Source organism: Haliotis cracherodii, unplaced genomic scaffold (assembly GCF_022045235.1).
Source record: "Haliotis cracherodii isolate W230 unplaced genomic scaffold, xgHalCrac1.p SCAF_21, whole genome shotgun sequence".
Lineage (NCBI taxonomy): Eukaryota > Metazoa > Mollusca > Gastropoda > Lepetellida > Haliotidae > Haliotis > Haliotis cracherodii.
In genome coordinates this window covers 15,136,321-15,152,409 of record NW_027266277.1, presented here as the reverse complement: position 1 = coordinate 15,152,409, position 16,089 = coordinate 15,136,321, and positions in this window count along the sequence as shown.

The window sequence follows — 16,089 nt, the reverse complement described above, 5'->3', positions numbered from 1 at the left end:
AGGATTTTTGTCACTTTTATCAACGAGTGTTGATATATTTGATATCAAAAGACACGAGGGTGAGATTCTGTTTATCATCCAACATCATTCTTCCAACTTTTTCAATTTGTAGACAGTAATTAGCAGTGTCTTCAGTGTAAAAAGTACTGCTAACAGCTTCAGTCGCAGACCCATTAGTGATGTCATTTGATTGTGACGTCATTGTAACAGTGACGTCACAATGGTCTGCAAAGCATTGTGATGTAATTTCATTTGCCAGTTTTGGATGGTAAATGCGTATATAATATACGTGATCAACCTTTAAAGTAATACTAAGTAGGGTGATGACCTATCTCTACACTCACTAACTCAACAAACGAGCAAGATGGCATTCTACATTGTGTGTGTAAATTCTCATAGGTAATGCATTGTCATTGTCCGCGATGTTTTCAGCGAATTTTGGATTTCACCGATAGGTGGTAAAGTATATATTTATTTAAAAGCATTCTAATTCACAAGTAGTTTGTATTTTTGTTATAGTCTAGGAAGCTTATTACATTTATTTATATTTCAGTTCATATATATGACAGGTTAGACCTCACCACGTGCTTGCAATAGTTATAAGCTGAACACTTTCAAGAATACTTGTTTTTCTCTCGTGAAACGTGCAGGGTTGTGAAAGAAGGGTGTCAGCTGGTTTGCCTAAGACTATGTGCATAAATATCGAAACGTGTCAAAAAGCGAAAGAATATCTGTTTGGAGACATGAAGACAAACATGCAGGGAAACCTTTTTAACTCGAAAAAATGTGGACAATGCAAAATATATCGGGGAATCCGAAGTTCGAGACAAGAGATGAACATTTGCCCAAACTAGATATCTATGCCTATCACGGAAAAGTACTGGGTTAAAACGGCCAGGTGTGTCTTTTATATGAATTAAGTTTGACAACCAATATATCACACATATCTTGAAACCATGGAAGTGTACGGAACAAGCGAACATGTTTACGAAATTTGAGACAAGTAAAAAGACCAGAGTGAGTGAGTGAGTGAGTTTGAATTTACGCCACTTTAGCAATATTCCAGCAATATCACGGCGGGAGACACCAGAAATGGACTTCACACATTATACCCATATCGGAAATCGAACCCGGGTCTTCAGCGTGATGAGCGAACGCTTTAACCACCAGGCTACCCGACCGCCCTATAAAGACCAGAGGGCTAAGCAGGACTTTCATTGGACCATACAGTTACCTTATTTGAAACAGATTTGAGATTTCAAGCACTGTAACCTTTAACAACTGATATATTTTCTGAAGCCAACCGCCTCGGTGGTCTTGCTGATAGGGCTTCTGTCCGGAAAACGGAAGCCGGTCGGCTCAGAGTCAGAACACAGTGTCTTGGGGTATTCATGTAAAACTGCGACATGGTATCTCATTCACAGTAGGCTATCTCTACAAAAACGGGTATTCGTCCAGACTAGTATAAGCACACACACACACACACACACACACACACACACACACACACACACACACACACACACACACACACACACACACACACAGACGCACAGACGCACAGACGCACACAAACACAGACGCACACATACACACACAGACACACAGACTCACGCACAAACACCCACATGCACACACACGCGTGCGCGCGCACACAGACGCACACACAGACGCACACACACGTGCGCGTCGCTATATAAGTACGTTCATCTTGAACGCGATGTCAAACATAAAACAAATAATGATAAGTGTGGGTTGTCTACCGATACCCATTGGGCGTAGAAGGCAAAAAATCGTGAAAGTTATATGAATAGATCACTATAAATCACCTCACCTCTGAAGCCACACCTTTGCTGTCATCCTTCCTTGAAATTAGTTGGTTTCCATTATCAATCAAGACCGAATACAATGTGTATAGAATATCAAATATGTTAATATGACACTGGCGAATGTTTCATACCAATCGATACAAAACAATTCAATATGCATTTTCACATTCAACCGTGCGCATGACAACACCGATCTAGACTTAAACATGCTTATGTAATTATTTCAGTTTTTCGATATAATTTCTGATCAATTGAAAGTACACATGTATGCTGAAATATGTTTTAAAATAATTTTTTATTACATTACGATCTAACGAGAGAAAAAATTGATATTGTTGTACAGTACGCACACATGGCGAATTTTACGGAAGTAATTTGACGTCAAACGTTTTTCTTTATGACGTCACAGCACAATTGTATCCCAGCACCCGTAAGGTTCTTTTGTTCTGGTGGCTCACAATTCTCGAAAATATCTGCAGTTCATGCCAGTTACATACTTCGAGTTTAACGAGTTCGTTATATCCGAAGTTCAGTGTGTTTCTTACCTTTGTTTAATTTATCAATTTACACTCGTTGCACATTGCATGTATTTGTATAAATCGTATGTTTATGCAATGTCAATAAGGCCCAAGCTCTCTAAATTGTCTTAAAGATTCGTCTGTATGAGTATTTCCTTAACCGATTTATTTGCCCTGAGCTATAAGGAAATATATTTTCTAAAACAACTGACTTTACACACTTCACCAAGCTAATAAATTTAATAAAGTGTGTTAAGCCAACATGAATAACTTATGCAGTACTTTATTAACTTCATTGCTTATATTTCAGGCAAGGAACACGTATGGGGCCACCATTAGGAAGAACTGCCTATTGAAACAGCGGATAACGAAATCCTTGCATGACTAGATCCAAGTGAACATATTTTGTGACTATTGTATTCTTTACGTCGTTTACAAAATGACAAGGTAGGATAGGGGTTGTTTTTTTGTCTACGCAATCTTCATAATTTCAATATAAAACGTCAATGCCAGAAAATGGCCAGTCTTGATTATCCAACGAAACAGATTCAAAGGGCGTAAAAGGAAAAATATCGAAGAAAATTAAATGAGTGGATAACAGAAAATCATCGATTAATTGACACTGGTGAATAATCAGTGACGTATGTGATGAAACTTGCCAGTACAAGAGTGAGTGAGTGAGTTGGGTTTAACGCCGCTTTTAACAGTATTCCAGTTATATCACGGCGTGTCAGCTTAATGTGGGAGGAAAGCCCGAAGTGATGCAGGTCTCAGACGATTACCACTTTGGTGAAACCATCGTGCACGGGTATGGTGCTGACAAACCTAGAAACATAATCGGGGCGAACCGGGATTCGAACCCACAATCATAGGTTTCTGGCGTGCCCAAGGGACGCAACTCTGCATAGCGAATTGCTGCGCCTTAGACGACTGGGCCAACCGTGCCCCCGCTAGCACAAGAACGAACACAGTGTAGTTATCGGCAATGAGAACATGAACACAATTTTCATGTCACTATTTCAAACTTTATAATGATTTCTATAGGACCAAAAACAACCCTTATACTACCTTATCCATAATCGTCAAAGCAAATCGCACCTTAATGCCGCAAGAAAAATATTAATTATGGAGTCGCACATAAGCCACAACACATATAATTATGATTAATGGTTATAGAAAAATAATGTATGCAGAATATATACCAAGTATCGCAAGCTTGCCGCAAAAGACGACTGACACGAGGACTTGTGGTCACGTTGAGGAGTCTGCAGTGCCGTAGCCAGCCGCGGAGGGGGAGGGGCAGTTTTTACAGAAAACCTTGTGATAGTGAACTTGAATAAAAAATGAATAATCTTATTTGGCCCCCGTCAAATAAAGTTAACTACGGCCTAGGTCTGGATGGTAGTGGGTGCACGAACACCACAGCTTCAAAATTTGCTTATGCTATCAATCATTGGTTGACCTGACCAAGAGTCAATATCATGAAGGCTGCCGTGGTATTGCTGGAAGGTTGGTAACAATATTCACCCCCTCGCTTACCCCCTCGTCTACGTACATGTCGTGAATGTATGTGTGTTGTATTGTGTTTCAAAATAGCTCATCGAAGCCAGCTGTGATTTCACGTTCTCCCAAAGAGGAGATCGTATTAGTCTTAGTGCAAATGTAACGTCCCATTTAAATTCTTTAAATAATTTCAAATACGTTGTCATACGTTTGTGTACGAGTCCGACTGTATCATGAGCTAGTGTTCATGAATCACTATTGTGTATTGATGATACCAGGTATTCACGAAAACGTGAAACCGAAACGAACTTGAATGTATTCGAGGTAAATAAGTTCGAGAGATGCGTTTACCCTTATTGTATGAAATAACTGTTTGATTCTCGCTTACGTACATTGTACCTACCATTATTTTTCTGTCTCTTACTTCAAAGGCGTTTTCCAGATTTTGTGAACTTTAGTGGCTGAAACGAAAGGTAGTGTTTGAAAAAAAGGCATCCAGTTTCAAAGTGAGTCAAAGCCAAACATCGGTTGTAGCAAAGAACTGTTATCCTGTTCGAGTGGATGCTTGTCGCTAGAACCTACTGATGGTGTTCGGATTGACGTGGGTCGTTGTTCATGCTTTTAATCACTGGATTGCCTGGTCCAGATTTGACTTTATACAGGCCGCTGTGGTGTAACTGAAATAATGCAGACTGTGATGTATTCACCTGATCACTTACACAGAGGGATGCTGAGAGGAATTTTGCAAACCCCGAATCTTGAGAGTTATTCCGTAATTAAAAGTTTTAAGTAGGTTATCGTATGTATTACTCATTGTCACTATCAGAAAGACAACGAAGAAACAATAGGACATGTCATGATGAGTCCTGCAGAGATACTTCAATGAAGTCAACCTATTGTTCAGGTGACGTAATGCAATCACTTTGTGACGTCATGAACAATAGATGACGTCATGTAACAAAGTATGTGACGTCATGTTGCAGATTGAGCTCAAGCGTTTCTGTAACAATGGCGTTATGGACACTATATATCAACGATGCTACGTCACATTAGTTACCACTTGTTGCCAGTAGTTACCAGTTACTGATGCCCACGAACACGGTCATGGTGTTATAAATAAATGGCCATTATCAGAGCGAATCGGATATTCGAACTTTGATCCTGAGACACCTCAGGGACGTAACTCTGCAAATACTTACACTTATTTTTTTCTCAGATGGATGCCATCTGTACAGTTCTTCAGACTCAGCAATATCGTACAGCATGTTGATCCATCATTGTACACAGTCAGGTATATGAAGTCACTGACGGCTTCCCATTTTTTTCTGAAATCTTCTCGAGTGGATCCTTCTGGATTGTTTTCCCCAAAATAGGTGGTAAGGTGAGATGAAATGGGGTTTAGCGTCGCGTCCAAGATCATCGCACTTTTATAGCGACGTCCATGCACGTATGTGTGTGTGTGGCTGCTTGTACTAGTCCGGGCTGATATACCATGCGGCAGTTTAACAAGACTACACTCAGACAGCATACCGTGCCGACCAGTTCTTGTTTTAGCCTATTAATGCCGACCGCCAGACAGGGTAACAACAAGTACCATCCTTCTTTTGGTATGACGCTGCGGGTGATCAAACCCCGGACCTTCCTCTCTCCGGGCGGATGCTCTACCTCTAGTACGCGGTCATCCCAAAATAGGAAACCTTTGGTGGTCCATCATGTTCAGTTACTTGTGAAAGACATTAAATATAAGCGACCAAACCCTTTCCATTGTCGATTGTATGATTCCGACTATATAATGACCATGTGTTTATGAATCACTATTTAATGGTCATGGCACCAGGTGTTTGCGAACATTCGAGCGTATCCTGTCCCACTGGTACCACCGGTCACAAACACAAGCAAATAGAAATCTGGAATTAACCCAAACGTTCAAGGTTGGTTATGCTTTTGAAGACGGAAATCTGATTTTTTATGCTGTTGTACCAATACTAGATATCACATAATACGTCAGGAGACAGTTATAGGTATGGCACGTCCCTTAACAGAGGTTTCAAGTTTCTAAGTTGCAATGATGTTGTATTCCGTCATGTTGTACTGTTGTATTTTGGTGATGTTCTTTCAGCACGATGTGCCACGGTACAGTATGAATATCAACACACGAGTCAGCACGTGGTAGTGAATGTATTTGTTTTATTTGATATTGATGTTAAATATTAAGTATATGAATAAACCCCACCTGTAAGTATATAGAGTTGTGTTTTGTTTTCGTTTAACAACCATTTTCCTATTTGACCCCGACTTTGTCTTCTGTATTGTCATTTCCAATTACGTATATAACTGTCGAAATGAAAATCAGCTTTTTTCCTCTCACTATTATTACTCCTCGCTTTATGGCTGAAATATTGTGATATGTTTAATTGAGCAAATGTGGGCTTTATCAAAAGTACCCCAAAATATCGAAAAGTACCCAAAAGTATCAAAAAGTACACAATACGCACTATAACTTAAAATCTAGTCGAACAGGCGTTAACCCCAACTCACGCATTCAACACTAACCCTAAACTGAGACATACTATCAATCTATTCGCCTAAACTTAATCCATTCATTTTCCAAACAACGTGTACGAAAAATAAGACATCAACGCCACAGAACAGTCATCCCGAGTATACACCGTAACATACTCCACATATCGCAAAGGCCAAATAGTTTTGTTTCTTTCTTTTTCAACGCCGTACTCAGCAATATCTCATCTATATGACGGCGGTCTGTAGATAATCGGGTCTGGACCCGACAATCCAGTGATTGACATCATGAGCATCGATCCACGCAGTTGGAATTGGGTAACATTTTCTGGAAAGCGAAGTAAAGTGTGACTTCATCTAGCTGTGATGTACAGTATATTGCCCTTGATATGCTGTATACTGCATGTGATGTACAGTATATTGCCCTTGATATACTGTATACTGCATGTGATGTACAGTATATTGCCCTTGATATACTGTATACTGCATGTGATGTACAGTATATCGCCCTTGATAAACTGTGTACTGCATGTGATGTAAAGTATATTTCCTTTGATATACTGTATACTGCAGGTGATGTACAGTATATTGCCCTTGATATACTGTATACTGCATGTGATGTACAGTATATTGCCCTTGATAAACTGTATACAGCATGTGATGTACAGTATATTGCCCTTGATATACTGTATACTGCATGTGATGTACAGTATATTGCCCTTGATAAACTGTGTACTGCATGTGATGTAAAGTATATTTCCTTTGATATACTGTATACTGCAGGTGATGTACAGTATATTGCCCTTGATATACTGTATACTGCATGTGATGTACAGTATATTGCCCTTGATAAACTGTATACAGCATGTGATGTACAGTATATTGCCCTTGATATACTGTATACTGCATGTGATGTACAGTATATTGCCCTTGATAAACTGTGTACTGCATGTGATGTACAGTATATTTCCTTTGATATACTGTATACTGCATGTGATGTACAGTATATTGCCCTTGATATACTGTATACTGCATGTGATGTAAAGTATATTGCCTTTGATATACTGTAAACTGTGTGTGATGTGCAGTATATTGCCCTTGATAAACTGTATACTGCATGTGATGTAAAGTATATTTCCTTTGATATACTGTATACTGCATGTGATGTACAGTATATTGCCCTTGATATACTGTATACTGCATGTGATGTACAGTATATTGCCCTTGATATACTGTATACTGCATGTGATGTACAGTATATTGCCCTGCATATACTGTATACTGCATGTGATGTATACGTACAGTATATTGCCATGCATATACTGTATACTGCGTGTGATGTACAGTATATTGCCCTGCATATACTGTACACTGGGTGTGATGTACAGTATATTGCCCTTGATATACTGTATTCTGCATGTGATGTACAGTATATTGCCCTGCATATACTGTATACTGCATGTGATGTACAGTATATTGCGATGCATATACTGTATACTGCATGTGATGTACAGTATATTGCCCTTGATATACTGTATACTGCATGTGATGTACAGTATATTGCCCTTGATAAACAGTGTACTGCATGTGATGTAAAGTATATTGCCTTTGATATACTGTATACTGCATGTGATGTACAGTATATTGCCCTTGATATACTGTATACTGCATGTGATGTACAGTATATTGCCCTTGATAAACTGTATACAGCATGTGATGTACAGTATATTGCCCTTGATATACTGTATACTGCATGTGATGTACAGTATATTGCCCTTGATAAACTGTGTACTGCATGTGATGTAAAGTATATTTCCTTTGATATACTGTATACTGCATGTGATGTACAGTATATTGCCCTTGATAAACTGTGTACTGCATGTGATGTAAAGTATATTGCCCTTGATATACTGTATACTGCATGTGATGTACAGTATATTTCCTTTGATATACTGTATACTGCATGTGATGTACAGTATATTGCCCTTGATATACTGTATACTGCATGTGATGTACAGTATATTGCCCTTGATAAACTGTGTACTGCATGTGATGTAAAGTATATTTCCTTTGATATACTGTATACTGCATGTGATGTACAGTATATTGCCCTGCATATACTGTATACTGCATGTGATGTACAGTATATTGCCATGCATATACTGTATACTGCGTGTGATGTACAGTATATTGCCCTGCATATACTGTACACTGGGTGTGATGTACAGTATAGAGCCCTTGATATACTGTATTCTGCATGTGATGTACAGTATATTGCCCTGTATATACTGTATACTGCATGTGATGTACAGAATATTGCCCTTGATATACTGTAAACTGCACGTGATGTACAGTATATTTCCTTCGATATACTGGATACTGCATGTGATGTACAGAATATTGCCCTTGACAAACTGTATACTGCGTGTGATGTAAAGTATATTTCCTTTGATATACTGTATACTACGTGTGATATACAGTATATTGCCCTTGATAACTGTATACTGCGTGTGATGTAAAGTATATTGCGCTTGATATACTGTGTACTGCATGTGATGTACAGTATATTGCCTTTGATATACTGTATACTGCGTGTGATGTGCAGTATATTATCCTTGACATACTGTATACTGCATGTGATGTACAGTATATTACCTTTGATATACTGTATACTGCATGTGATGTACAGAATATTGCCCTTGACAAACTGTATACTGCGTGTGATGTAAAGTATATTTCCTTTGATATACTGTATACTGCACGTGAGGAACAGTATATTGCCTTTGATATACTGTATACTGCATGTGATGTACAGTATATTACCCTTGATATACTTTAAACTGCATGTGATGTACAGTATATTGCCCTTGATATACTGTATACTGCATGTCAAATTAAGTTAGTCAGTGGGTATGCTTTTGCGCCGCTCCAAGCAATATTCCAGCAATATCACGGCGGGGGACACCAGAAATAGGCTTCACTTATTGTACCCATGTCGGGAATCGAACCCGGGTCTTCAGCTTGACGAGTAAACGCGTTAACCACTAAGCTACCAGACCGCCAGAGTGGATATTAAAAGTCATAAAGTTAAAACACACTGTTGCATTTTGTGACTTAATAGCACTTCAGAAGAAGATTGTCAATAATGGTGAGTTCAAATATATGCTGATAGGAGAGTCTAAACGTTCTGATAAACAATAATTTTCTGAATCAATACATTTTGCCAAATGTTTGACATATATTACGTGTAGGCATTGGAACACATTACATTGTACCCTTCCATGCGTTTGACTTATAAACTCATGCTAGGCAGTATAGTTTTGATGACTGTCAACATTGTGTTTGTACCATGTTTCCGTGGTTCGTTTAGGAGAGTAGTTAACTTGACTTTGCATGTGTTTGTGACGGGTTCCTCCGGTGTGGAAGGATATCCTCACCTTTTTGCGAAAACATGGTTCACTTCGAGCTTTCATCCCACATCAGTTAGACACGCCGCGATATTACTGAAATACTGTTCAAAGTGGTGCTTAACTGCCTCACTGTATTGTGTGCAACTGTCAAGGCGATGTGTAGTGATTTTATGTGATATTGACGAGAAAGCATATTCACTTATCCAGTTAAAAGGATTAAAATATTATTGCATCAGTGTGTATTATATCAAGGCCCCCAAACCATATTTTAAACACATTTATACAAGATCATGACAAGCATGGCACTAATTACTTTATCCTCCAGTGGTCGGAACTTGCTTGGATCTGAGCAGCTACAGTACGTCCCAATCACAGGCCCTTGCTGACTCTTATGCAGGCCCTTGCTGGCCCTTATACTGGCCCTTGCTGACTCTTATGCTGACCCTTGCTGACTCTTATGCTGGCCCTTGTTGACCATTATGCTAGCCCTTGCTGACTCTTATGCTGGCCCATGCTGACTCTTATGCTGGCCCTTACTGACTCTTATGCTGGCCCTTGCTGACTCTTATGCTGGCCCTTGCTGACTCATACTGGCCCTTGCTGACTCTTATGCTGGCCCTTACTGACTCTTATGCTGGCCCTTGCTGACTCTTATGCTGGCCCTTGCTGGCTCTTATGCTGGCCCTTGCTGACTCATACTGGCCCTTGCTGACTCTTATGCTGGCCCTTACTGACTCTTATGCTGGCCCTTGCTGACTCTTAAGCTGGCCCTTGCTGACTCTTATGCTGGCCCTTGCTGACTCTTATGCTGGCCCTTGCTGACTCTTATGGTGACACATGGGGACAGCTGGTGTTTAATGCCCATACGATGACATGCAAGCGACGCATTTATAATTCCAAAATAGAGAAAATAAAAACATTAACTCGAATAAATTTACTCAACTTTTAGTTGTAAGAGTTTAAAAGGTAACATCAAGATTTCAAATCACATTTAAGCCTATCAATTTAAACCTAAAGGTTTCCTTTCACCGGACGAGACATCTTCACGAGGCAAGGGAGTTAACTGACTATAACAGTCCCTTGCCGAATTAGGCTGGAATTTATGGAGTTATATTTTGACTGGACTTCATGTACTTAATCAAGGTGCTCAAGTGATTTGTTGGATTTTGCGAAGTAGGTCCCGTTTGTCACAATAGAAGAGACATAACTCTTAAAAGCCATTGGTGGCGCTACGATCGAGCCCTGAAATTGCAGATTCGGCAAGGGTGAAACTTGACTTTTACAGTCCGTTCCCTTTCCCAATTTCACCTCACCTCACCTTTTACGGTAAGCATGGGTTGGCGAAGACCTATTCCCTACCCCGGATCTTCATGGGTATTGCTTTAAACAAATCCAAGGCAACTAAAAATATCAGTGTTAAAAATACATGATGTGTAATATTTTGAAATACTGATAAAATAAGTAGTTAACTTTTTTCTATTTCAACATATCCCTCGTATTTTCTTAATTAAACTATTTTTGTTCATATTTCAAATGATATTACTGGAACAATGCAAAATAATATGTAAACTATTCTTAGTCACTGTATCTGACACCCTGCTACTATCTATTTAAAAAAACTAACATTAACTGGTTAAAGTTTGTTTGTTGTTTAACGCCGCACTCAGCACTATTCCACCTATATGATGGCGGTTTGTAAATAATCGTGTTTGGACAAGACAATCCAGTGATGGACATCATGAGCATAGATCCACGCAATTGTGATAGTCGCCTCTAACGACAAGCATAGTCGCCTTTTACGGCAAGCATGGGTTGCTGAAGACCTATTCTACCCCGAATCTTCACGGGTCCCTTTTACGAGAAGCATAGTCGCCTTTGACGGCAAGCATGGGCTGCTGAAACCTATTCTACCCCGGATCTTCACGGGTCAACTGGTTAACGTATCCATATCAAAATATTAAATTATCAAAATTCAGCGGAAAACTTTTTCCCCGTCAAAACTTAATCCAAACTCACTTTTCGAAAACTCGAATCCAAATACGGAACAGGATAATTCCACAAACTAAAAACAGTTATCATTGGATAACACCTATAATTATGCAAAAGTATACGCACCGTGACACTGATATTTATTTATGGTTAGATGTAAACATAGTTTTGTAGTTATCTCAGTTCTGGTCTTCCTACCACAGATTTTTCAATCCTAGCAAAGAATACTAGTATGATATGATATTTTATGATTGTTTATATTTGCAAAAGGTTTTGAAAGTTTGATGTAAAGGGATTGGTTTTTGAATAATGTATAATTGATGAAATGTAACTTATTGTATTTCATTTGAAATGTGAATAAAGATTTTTTAAAAACAAAAAACAAATGATTCCAAAAGAACGTTTGAAAGTTAGAGTTTTTTATTTCAAAATTATTTTTTTCTGTACGATTCATATTTTGTGTGTTTGAACTGCTTGTTACATATCCGGCACAACTCGATAGAAAAGCTTGAAAACAAGCAAACAAAGTGATTTATAAAAAGGGCAAATTCCGCGATTTCTCTGCAATACTGCAGTAAGTTATATTTACTGCAAATCTTCCTACGATCGCGGAATCGCAGAATTCGTCTAGGACTGTTATGCAAGAATATGCAATGTAACACGTTTTATATTTGAGAAAAAGTCGACACATACCAAAATATTCATATTTCATTTATTTCAACAGCGATCACCTGTAACCAAATACATAGCAGACATTTCAGATACCCAATTTAAGAAACGTATTATCGTTAAAATCATGTAACACTTGACCGTTTGACGAAACATGTGAATTACCCAAACAATCAACATGCAGTTAAGTTTTGTTTGTTTGTTTGCTTGTTTGTTTAACACCACTCTCAGCAAAATTCAAGCTATATGACGGAGTTCTGTAAATAATCGAGTCTGGACCAGACAATCCAGTGATTGACATCATGAGCATCGATCAACGCAATTGGGATACGCTTACATGCACCAACTAAGTTAGTCGCCTTTTACGGCAAGCATGGGTTGCTGAAGACCTATTCTACCCATAGTGATCGTTGGTAGATTCACATTAGACAAAAATGAACAATGATCGACTTCATACCTACAGAAGTATCTATTTAGCAACGGAATTGTAAAGGATAAAGTGAGTGAGTGAGTGAGTTGGGTTTAACGCCGCTTTTAAGTCTTAAAGTTATATCGCGGCGTGTCAGCTTAATGTGGGAGGAAAGCCCGAAGTGATGCGGGTCTCAGACGTTTACCACTTCGGTGAAACCCACGAGCACGGGTAAGGTGTTGACAAACCTAGAAACGTAATCGGGGCGAACCGGGATTCGAACCCACAATCATAGGTTTCTGGCGTGCCCAAGGGCACGCGGCGCCTTAGACGACTGGGCCACCCGCGCCCCCGGAAAGGATGAAGGCATAGATGACACTGGATCATTTCAATGTTGAGCGAGTGAGTTCGGTTCAACGCAGGTTTAAACAATATTTCAGTCTTATCCCAATGTGTTGGCGCAATGTCATCGAGCTTGAAAGGTGTGTGTGTGACGTTTGACGCCGACCCATCTATATCACAGCGGCTGGGTCAGTAATCGGGTCTAGGCCATGCTTTCGGGTACAATCAGTCGAAGAAAGATCATTTTGGAGGCAAAGACAAGACAATACCAGGAATCTATTCTGACATTGATTCCCAACAGACAAACCTTTTTTTCATAAATCCACGAGTTTAGTTCTTACAAATCTGTTTTCAAAATCAGGGCTATTCGAACCAACAATCACCGGTTCCTGACATAACTAAGGGGCGCAACTGACCACAACTTGAAGCACAGAAATAATATTCAACTTTGAGAGTTCCGGTCGCTGTTATTAGAAGATCCGGACGTAGACGGTACAACTTTACGATATGCATGATTCACATGGCTAACTCTTCCTGCAGCTGCACCAACTGCAGCTGCATCATCAGCTGCTGTTAGGCGTCCTCTGTAGCCAGCAGGGAGTGAGATGCTAACGTCCGGCATGCTTGCCCGCTTCCGGTGATTTATGTGTCTCAGTGGCCTTGCTGTGGGACCGATAGCCCTTGCCGTGGGCCCTCTAGTGCCCCGATTGATGTAGCAGGTGATTTGGGGCGATCTGGGGACATATATGTTTTCCTCGGAATCATACCGGTACAAGGGATTGATAACCATGTCTATGTGTTCCTTCACAGACTGGGTGCTGAATGTGCTGCCTCGCTTGTCTGATTGTTCTAGGGATGAAACGCGCCTGCCCATCAACCAGTAACTTTCACACGTATAGCCATTCTGGAAACAAAACATAGAATACGAATGAATGCTTCTATGAACAGTTCCCAAAGAAAAATCAATCGTCAGCAGTCGTCCTGCTACATCACGACGGGTTGTTAATAATCAAGTCTGGCTGGTCACACAATGGTCGATATTATTTTGGAACACCTACGGAGTGAAAAATCAACACTGCATTTAAGAATGAACTTTAGTAGTCCTGTCCAAGGACTAAAGAAGGTCTGGTGGGCAGAATCTGTGGCCTTGCTGATATAGCGCCTTAGCGCTTTGATGTATCATGATATAACCCACTGGTGTCCTGAATAACAGTGACAGAACTATTTCCATAATTATACGAAATCTCTGCTAAAAGCAGAGTCTGTATCATGATATAACCCACTGGTGCCCGAATAACAGTGACAGAACTTTTCCATAATTATACGAAATCTCTGCTAAAAGCAGAGTCTGTATCATGATATAACCCACTGGTGCCCGAATAACAGTGACAGAACTATTTCCATAATTATAAGAAATCTCTGCTAAAAGCAGAGTCTGTATCATGATATAACCCACTGGTGACCCGAATAACAGTGACAGAACTTTTCCATAATTATACGAAATCTCTGCTAAAAGCAGAGTCTGTATCATGATATAACCCACTGGTGCCCGAATAACAGTGACAGAACTATTTCCATAATTATACGAAATCTCTGCTAAAAGTAGAGTCTGTATCATGATATAACCCACTGGTGTCCTGAATAACAGCGACAGAACTTTTCCATTATTATACGAAATCTCTGCTAAAAGTAGAGTCTGTATCATGATATAACCCACTGGTGTCCTGAATAACAGCGACAGAACTTTTCCATTATTATACGAAATCTCTGCTACAAGCAGAGTCTGTATCATGATATAACCCACTGGTGCCCGAATAACAGTGACAGAACTATTTCCATAATTATAAGAAATCTGCTAAAAGCAGAGTCTGTATCATGATATAACCCACTGGTGTCCTGAATAACTGTGACAGAACTATTTCCATAATTATAAGAAATCTGCTAAAAGCAGAGTCTGTATCATGATATAACCCACTGGTGTCCTGAATAACTGTGACAGAACTATTTCCATAATTATAAGAAATCTCTGCTGAACGCAGAGTCTGTTGTACAATTCCGACTATATCACACCAGGTGTTCGCTCTTACCACTAGCACCAGTGACAAACACACGCAAAGGCATGTCAACTGTCAAAATGGGCAATGCATCAGACACCATTTTGGTCACTGATGAACGTGTCCTCCACATGTCTGCCATAAGACATTTTGAAGCCTTACTTCGGCCTTGAATGGTGTAAACCTGATCAAATAACTTTTAAGCAATATTTGTGTCACCCTCTTTCTAATCGGAAAGAAATAACAGGCTCGGTTGAACCTCAAAAGATGTGAAATGTAGACAATAAGGCTGAAGCTGTTGGAATATTGCTGACATAAAGGGCAAAATGATTATTTAAAAGTTGAATTCCAGATATAATTATTTACAGGTAGGTGTTAAATTGGAAACTTACTGACAGCGGGGTAAAACAGAAAAACAGCAAATGATAAGCTAACGAAGCCACGTAGTTAACTCAACTATAGTCGTTGGTTGGTTTTACGTTTGTATTTCAATTTTATCACGGCGTGTCATACACATCTTAAACATTAATACCGTGGTGAAACCCACCAGAAAGTGCTGCCAAATCACGAAAAATCAAGGATTCGACCCTGAGTTTCAGGCACGACTTTTGGAAGGCAACTCTGCAACTGTGTCCTCTCCTATAACTTAACGTCCCTATTTGTTGCAAGGACATTACATTGACCGTTCAATTGACGATTGACCTTTATGTGTTGGTTACTACCTGCGTTATAACGTGACCTGTTTTCGCCAATCTGTAGAAGCCATGAGCTTCCAGTAGCTCCGCCGTAGTTTCACTGAGGTGGATAGCATTTACTGAAACATAACGACATGTAATAAATGTACAA